This window comes from Salvelinus alpinus, chromosome 6 (assembly GCF_045679555.1).
Source record: "Salvelinus alpinus chromosome 6, SLU_Salpinus.1, whole genome shotgun sequence".
Classification (NCBI taxonomy): domain Eukaryota; kingdom Metazoa; phylum Chordata; class Actinopteri; order Salmoniformes; family Salmonidae; genus Salvelinus; species Salvelinus alpinus.
Genome location: NC_092091.1, coordinates 58,211,092 through 58,219,624, shown reverse-complemented (window position 1 = coordinate 58,219,624; position 8,533 = coordinate 58,211,092). Strand labels below are relative to the sequence as shown.

General features: G+C 42.1%; 1 pseudogene; it reads left to right on the top strand.

The window, feature by feature from the left end:
- LOC139579727 (T-cell ecto-ADP-ribosyltransferase 2-like) overlaps positions 1–1,122 on the top strand; it is a 1,332-nt pseudogene extending 210 nt beyond the window's left edge.
- The last annotated feature ends 7,411 nt before the right edge of the window (positions 1,123–8,533 follow it).

Sequence of the window (8,533 nt, the reverse complement as noted above, 5' to 3'; positions counted from 1 at the left end):
ACTGAAAGTCCCAAAATCTTTCCTCAGTAAAATGTTGTATTCTGTATTGTGTCAGGTTGACTGTTGTGTCCTCACCTTTGTTCTGATAATTTCCTCATAATCTCCAAAGTGTTCCCTTTCAGTTTTTACCAATGGTTATGCATAGGCCTCTCATATTTCTTCAGTGGGAAACATTTCAATTTGTCCCTCTCCATATAGGCCAATTCCCCTGAGTGTTAAGAGTTACAATTATTAAGAAAAAAAAATTGATACAAGGCTAAGAAGTGATATTTTCCCAAAATCAACAGGTCATGGAAAATATTGATAAAAGCTCAGATGGCACAAAATTGCTAAATTAGATTGTTGTATTGAAAAGTTGGGTCCCACATGGGTAGTTTGCCAGTTTCTCTGGGTTGAAATAATATTTTTTAACTACTCTCTATTCTTTAGGTTACTGCTGAGGTAATGCAAGTGGACATTGCTCCTAATGCAGTGGGTGAACAGTATATTCAATGTCTAGAGCAGATGCTAAAGAAAGCAGAGCTGAATGCCAGTATGGCATATCATGCTGCATGGGAGGCAAAGCAGTGTACAAAGTTAATCCCAGGAAGTGTCAAGGAACACACGGCTGCATTTGTGGCTTATGGACATGGGGGAGAGGATTTCCGAAAGACTTTCAACGATTGAGTGGAGACTCAGGGTGGGAATGTCAATGTCTACAACGGTGACTTCCGGTTCAAATCCCTCCACTTCCTGATGATGGATGCCATGAGGCTTTTGAAGACAGAGAACTGCCAAACTGTGTTTCGTGGCTCAAGCAAAAAGTATGAGTCACAAGTAGTTTCAGAAGTGGCATTTGGGAGGTTTACCTCAACCGGGTCCAAACGTTCCGACTCGCAGGAAGCTGCTACAAACAATGGGACCCTTTTCAACATCACTTCCTGCACTGTAGTCAATGTGGATGCCCACACTTGTGACTCAGAAAGCATTGAGCAGCTGTTTTCTCCAGCAGGGGTCTTTAGTATGGCTAAAGTATATGAGGTAGTGAACATTTATGATGAGTACAGCGAGATCGTTTTGACAAATTCAAGGATTCACGGCAATCACGACGGTTACCTCTTTTCCAGGTTAGGCCCGGCTTAGATTCTAGTGTGTGAAATGTTCAGACTCAACTCTGTTCAGCATGTACAGCGGTCTTGCTGATTGTAAATTAACCCCCTTCCACAACCCCTGGCTCTCTCCCTCTCTCTCTCCCCCTCTCGTTCTCTCTTTTTATCTCTTACACCGGGTCTTCTTTAACCTCTGAAGGCTCCTCTAGTAGGTTGCTGAGCTATGGCTGCATTTCTCGGTTTTCCTGACCATCGGGACTGACCTCTAACAAACTGAAGGTTTGCAAGACATGCATGCACACACACACAAACAATTCCATGTATGTACAGTAGCTTAGGTACTAATTCACGTTTGCATTTGTATTTATTCCGGATCCTCATTAGCTGTTGCCAAGGCAGCAGCTACTCTTCCTGGGGTCCAATCACAATTACACACAATAAAACGATTCATAACACAACACATTATTACACGAAACTCTACCATAACATATCGACAATACAAAATCAATAATACAGCAAAATAACAATATTAAAATGTATGTGTGTACAGTGTTCAGTCATCAGCATACATAGACAGTCGAGGCTTTACTCAGTGCCAGTGGCAGGTGTGTTAGCATGTGTTTGAGAATGCTGTGAGTGCCATTGTGTGTCTCTTCATAGTCCGCACTGTTCCATAAGTTGTTGTTTTATCCGTTTTTTTAATCTGATTTTACTGCTCGACTGAGTTACATGATGTAGTCAAGGCTCTACTATGTAGTACTGTGCGTTTCCCGTAGTCTGTTCTGGTGGCATGTCTTGGGCATGAATGGTTGTCTGAGCTGTGCGTTAGTCGCTTAAACAGACAGCTCGGTGATTTCAACATGTCTATACCTCTCACAAAGACAAGCAGTGATGCAGTCAATCTTTCTTCCACCCTGAGCAGGGAGAGATTGACATGCACATTATCACTGTTGGCTCGCCGTGTACATCGAAGGGACAGACGTGCTGCTCTCTTCTGGGCCAATTGTAATTTGCATATGTCCCTCTTTGTGGCACTTGACCATATGTTTTTTTTAAAGGCAGTAAATGAGGCTGAATGAACTGTTTCGCTCCCAGACAAGGCTCCGCTGATAGCCAGGTGTAGCAGTGGTAACTCACTCCGTGGTGCTGAAAAGCAAGCTCTACTGTTGGCACAGCTTTATGTAGGCCCTAGCAGTTTGTGGGCACCGTTTGTCACCGTTATAGTGCAACTAATGTGATATTTAGCGTTGTGTTGTGTAGTGGCTTTGCTGGCATGCATCCCACATTTAAAAAAATATGTTTTCCCCACCAAGATTGTCATTCTAAAATCACCACTGCATAAAACATACGTCTTTCCAGCAGCAGATTATGATTGATAATGTCAAAAGCTGCACGGAAGTCTAACAAAACAGCTGCCACAATCACATCATATTATCAATTTCTTTGTCTAAGTGCCGTACGTGTTGAATTCCCTGTCCCTATAAGCGTGCTGAAATTCTGTTGTTATACTGAACATAAACATAACATCCAAAGTGTTGGTGCTCTGTCCAGTGCCTGTGTTCTTTTGCCCATTTAAATTTTTTTTATTTATTGGCCAGTCTGAGATATGGCTTTTACTTTGCAACTCTGCCTAGAAGGCCAGCATCCTGGATTCGCCTCTTCACTGTTGACGTTGAGACTGGTGTTTTGCGGGTACTATTTCATGAAGCTGCCAGTTGAAGACTTGTGAGGCATCTGTTTCTCAAACTAGACACTCTAATGTACTTGTCCTCTTGCTCAGTTGTGCACCAGAGCCTCCCACTCCTCTTTCTATTCTGGTTAGAGACGGTTTGCTCTCTTCTGTGAAGGGAGTAGTACACAACGTCGTATGAGATCTTCAGTTTCTTGGCAATTTCTCGCATGGAATAGCCTTCATTTCTCAGAACAAGAATAGACTGACAAGCCTGTAATCAAACCCACAAATGTTGATGCTCCAGATACTCAACTAGTCTAAAGAAGGCCAGTTTTATTGCTTCTTTAATCAGAACAAGTTTCCAGCTGTGCTAACATAATTGCAAAAGGGTTTTCTAATGATCAATTAGCCTTTTAAAATGATAAACTTAGATTAGCTAACACAACGTGCCATTGGAACACAGGAGTAATGGTTGCTGATAATGGGACCTCGGTACACCTATGTAGATATTCCATAAAAAATCAGCCGTTTCCAGCAGCAATAGTCATTTACAACATTAACAATGTCTACACTGTATTTCCAATCAATTTGATGTTATTTTAATGGACAAAAAATGTGCTTTTCTTTCAAAAACAAGCACATTTCTAAGTCACCCCAAACCTTTGAACGGTAGTGTATCTGTTAACACCATCCATAACTCCAGGCCACTATTTGTCCATGACAGTTTCTCTGGGGCACTATTTGTATGTGACACTGTTTCTTTGGGGCACTATATGTAGGTGAAACTGTTTCTCCAGGACACTATTTCTTCCAGAGGGGTGAAGAAAGTAAATGACATTGACACATGGAAATGACTCTATAGGAGGTGTTTCAGAGCCAGATGAGACAAAAAAAGACCCAGCTGTCTTTTCCTGTCTGAGGTATGCTCAGCCTGACAGTACGTCAGTATGTGGTGACGACTGCGCGGACGTCCAGATAGCACCGCCGGTTTACTGAATTATTGCAGGAACATTTGTACACATACGAGTTTGCAGACATGCGCACACACAGAGACAAACAGCATGCACATAAACAGGCACACACACACACACACAGTACCAGACTGTACGTGAGTTTCTTATTTTCAGTCCCTTCATCCAACAGTTATTAGGGAGGAAAGGTTACTTTTTGAAAACCACTGAGACACATTCATCGTTCATCCACACAGTCAGAAGAACTTGATGAGACCACTGAAGACACATTTCAGTTGAATGCATTCCGTTGTACAACTGACTAGGTATCCCTCCTTTCCCTTTCCCTTTCCTGTGCAGCAATGCCAATCTGTCTCCAGATGGAGAGATAGAAGCATACCCGACATCAGGCTGTAATCATGGATGACACACTGACACTCTCTAGTGGTGTACTAGGGTAGGGGAGAGCTTGTTGAGGGCCAATATAGCGTGAGCAATGTGTATAGGGGAGAGCTTGTTGAGGGCCACAATAGCGTGAGCAATGATTATCTATAGACTGGTGTGAGTGACATTGAGTTGAAACACAGTAGCCTTGCCTTTGCACTTAAGAGCTCCTCAAAACATCTCAAAAACAAGTAGTTCTTCACAGTCCAAACGGACCTCTCAGATATGTCATTTGGGGCAGTTTGGAGAAACATCACCCACGTTGCTGTCATTTCTTGAACAGTGAATACATCAAGTGAACGATGAACACCCTGCAAAATGGTGCGACTGTTCAAAGTAGGGATTGAAGATAGTGTTAAATCACACGCATTGGACAGCAAACACCTTTATTCAATCAATGCATACTCACACAGTAGCCAGAATAGGCAAATAGACTAGAGGCATTCTGTATTTGAAAAATTGCAGTTTTAACAATTATTTGCACAATTTATATACTTTGGTACATTCATGAATATGCAAGGTAGCATGAATTTTACATCAAGTGTCTGTGTATGAAAATAAATTGATTGGTACTAAATGACAATTATGAGAAAATACAAATATTATCGAAAATGCTGTAGTTTGATTGTGGTGTAAGTGAGCTTCTTTAAATTAATCTAACCATTGCAATATGCACACTGCCTTAAAGCCAGTAAACACTATTCCATTTATTCCTGTATAGATCTCAGTTTATGCATGGGGGCATTGTCATGCTGAAACAGGAAAGGGCCTTCTACAAACTGTTGCCACAAAGTTGGAAGCACAGAATCATCTAGAATGTAATTGTATCCTGTAGCGTTAAGATTTCCCTTTATAAGAACTAAGGGGCCTAGACCGAACCATGAAAAAAAACAGCCCCAGACCATTATTCCTCCTTCACCAAACTTTACAGTTGGAACTATCATTGGGGCAGGCAGCGTTGTCCTGATATCCGCCAAACCCAGATTCATCCGTCGAACTGCCAGATGGTGAAGCGTGATTCGTCACTCCAGAGAATGTTTCCACTGTTCCAGAGTCCAATGGCGGCGAGCTTTACACCACTCCAGCCGATGCTTGGCATTGCGCATGGTGATCTTAGGCTTGTGTGCGGCTGCTCGGCCATGGAAACCCATATCATGAAGCTCTTGACGAACAGTTATTGCGCTGACGTTGCTTCCAGGGGCAGTTTGAAACTTGGTAGTGAGTGTTGCAGCCGAGGACAGAGGTGTTTTACACGCTACGCTCTTCAGCACTCGATGGTCCTGTTCTGTGAGCTTGTTTGGCTTACCACTTCGCAGCTGAGCCGTTGTTGCTCCTAGACATTTCCACATCACAATAACAGCACTTACAGTTGATCGGGGCAGCTCTAGCAGGGCAGAAATTTGACGAAGTGACTTGTTGGAAAGGTGGCATCCTGTGACGGTGCCATGTTGAAAGTCACTGAGCTCTTCAGTAAGGCCATTCTACTGCCAATGTTTGTCTATGGAGATTGGATGGCTGTGTGCTGGATGGTAACACCTTTTAGCAACGGGTGTGGTTGAAATCCAAATCCACAAATTTTATGGGGTTGTGTGTATATAGTGTACAAAAACAAAGTAGGGGCGTGGATCAGAAAAACAGTCAGTATCTGATGTGTCCACCATTTGCCTCATGCAGCACAACATCTCATTCACATAGAGTTGATCAGGCTGTTGATTGTGGCCTGTGGAATGTTGTCCCACTCCTCTTCAATGACTGTGCAAAGTTGCTAAATATTGGCGGGAACTGGAACACTCTGTCGTACACGTCGATCCAGAGCATCACAAACATGCTCAATGGATGACATAATGGATGACATATCTGGTGAGTATATGCAGGCCATGGAATAACTGAGACATTTTCAGCTTCCAGGAATTGTGTACAGATCCTTGCGACATGGGGCCATGCATTATCATGTTGAAACATGAGGTGATGATTGCGGATGTCAACAAACCGCTCGCCCACACAACGCCATACACCAGCCTCTGTGATGCCAAATTCCATAAAATGACCTTTAAGGTGGCTTTTGGTAGCGAAAGGAACATTGAATTCTCTGGAAACACCCCTAGTGGACATTCCTGCAGTCAGCATGCCAATTGCATGCTCCCTCAATACTTGAGACATCTGTGGCATTGTACAAAAGGTACAAAAGTATCTATATCCATAGTAAAACGAGTCCTATATCGACATAACCTGAAAGGCCGCTCAGCAAGGAAGAAGCCACTGCTCCAAAACCGTCATAAAAAAGCCAGACTACGGTTCACAACTGCACATGGGGACAAAGATTGTACTTTTTGGAGAAATGTCCTATGGTCTGATGAAACAAAAATAGAACTGTTTGGCCATAATGACCATCGTTATGTTTGGAGGAAAAAGGGGGAGGCTTGCAACCCGAAGAACACCATCCCAACCGTGAAGCACGGGAGTGGCAGCATCATGTTGTGGGGGTGCTCTGCTGCAGGAGGGACTGGTGCACTTCACAAAACAGATGGCATCATGAGGCAGGAAAATTATGTGGATGTTTTGAAGCAACATCTCAAGACATCAGTCAGGAAGTTAAAGCTTGGTCACAAATGAGTCTTCCAAATGGACAATGACCCCAAGCATACTTCCAAAGTTGTGGCAAAATGGCTTAAGGACAACAAAGTCAAGGTATTGGAGTGGCCATCACAAAGCCCTGACCTCAATCCCATAGAACATTTGTGGGCAGAACAAAAAAATTGTGTGCGAGCAAGGAGGCCTACAAACCTGACTCAGTTACATCAGCTCTGTCATGAGGAATGGGCCAAAATTCACCCAACTTATTGTGGGAAGCTTGTGGAAGGCTACCCAAAACATTTGACCCAAGTTAAACAATTTAAAGGCAATGCTACCAAATACTAATTGAGTGTATTTAAACTTCTGACCCACTGGGAATGTGATTAAATAAATAAAAGCTGAAATAAATCATTCTCTCTACTATTATTCTGACATTTCACATTCTTAAAATAAAATGGTGATCCTAACTGACCTAAGACAGGGAATTTTTACTACGATTAAATGTCAGGAATAACTTGCAGTATTTTGTAGTACTATGCCAGAAGGACCTATATTGCCAATTCACATTACAGTGATAATCCCACTACACAATAAATAACTGCAGTATCCGTTCACCGGAATTAGTGTGTGTGTATGTGCACCCGCGCGTGGGTGTGTGTGCGCTCGTCCGTGTGAGTGTGTGTGCATGCGACCGCACGTGTGTGCATGCATGCGTGTGTGTGTGTGTGCGAATGTGTGTGATAAGGTGATGAGACGCTTATCAGAGAGAGGGAGAGTGAGTACTGGCATGTTTATGTAAGAGCCCTGAGCTCTGGATTAAAGGTCTTCATGGAATCAAAGAGATGGATGGGTGGGTTTTTTATAAAAAAAAGCTCTCAGATTGTGTTTTAATACTGCACTATTTCCCATGATGATTAGTTTTAGTACACAGTGCACAGTACGTCTCCGTGAAATACTTTCATGTTGATGGTGCGTGCATGTGTATGTGTGGGTCTGTGCATGTCTGAGTGTGTGCATGTGTTTGTCTGCGTTTATCCCTCAATGATTAAAGTGCTAAAAATTGCCTTAACCACAGTAAGTATACACCACGGTATATCACAAAAGCAAAAACCAATCCTCTGCTTACATAAGACAGATATCTCATACATTTAAAAAAAGAAATGGCACTGTACAATTCCTATAACGATAAAAGCAGCTTATGAGAGGAATTTCAATAACAAAATGGAACATCCTATCATTCTCATTTATCCTCAGGAAATTGCAGGCTGAAAGAGAAACACTGAATAATCTATCTTGCCCCAGGTGCCTCTCTCTCTAAAAATAATATAATTTCAGGACATACAGTCCACAGCTATTTCAATCTGTGTGGTATCAGTCTGCAGAACTGATGACAAGCTGATAAAGGATGTATGATTATGGTACAGAAAGACACATTAATAAACAATCTGTGTGCAACAACCTTCCCTTTTCATTATTATGTGTTATATATATATACAGTGGGGAGAACAAGTATTTGATACACTGCCGATTTTGCAGGTTTTCCTACTTACAAAGCATGTAGAGGTCTGTAATTTTTATCATAGGTACACTTCAACTGTGAGAGACGGAATCTAAAACAAAAATCCAGAAAATCACATTGTATGATTTTTAAGTAATAATTTGCATTTTATTGCATGACATAAGTATTTGATACATCAGAAAAGCAGAACTTAATATTTGGTACAGAAACCTTTGTTTGCAATTACAGAGATCATACGTTTCCTGTAGTTCTTGACCAGGTTTGCACACACTGCAGCAGGGATTTT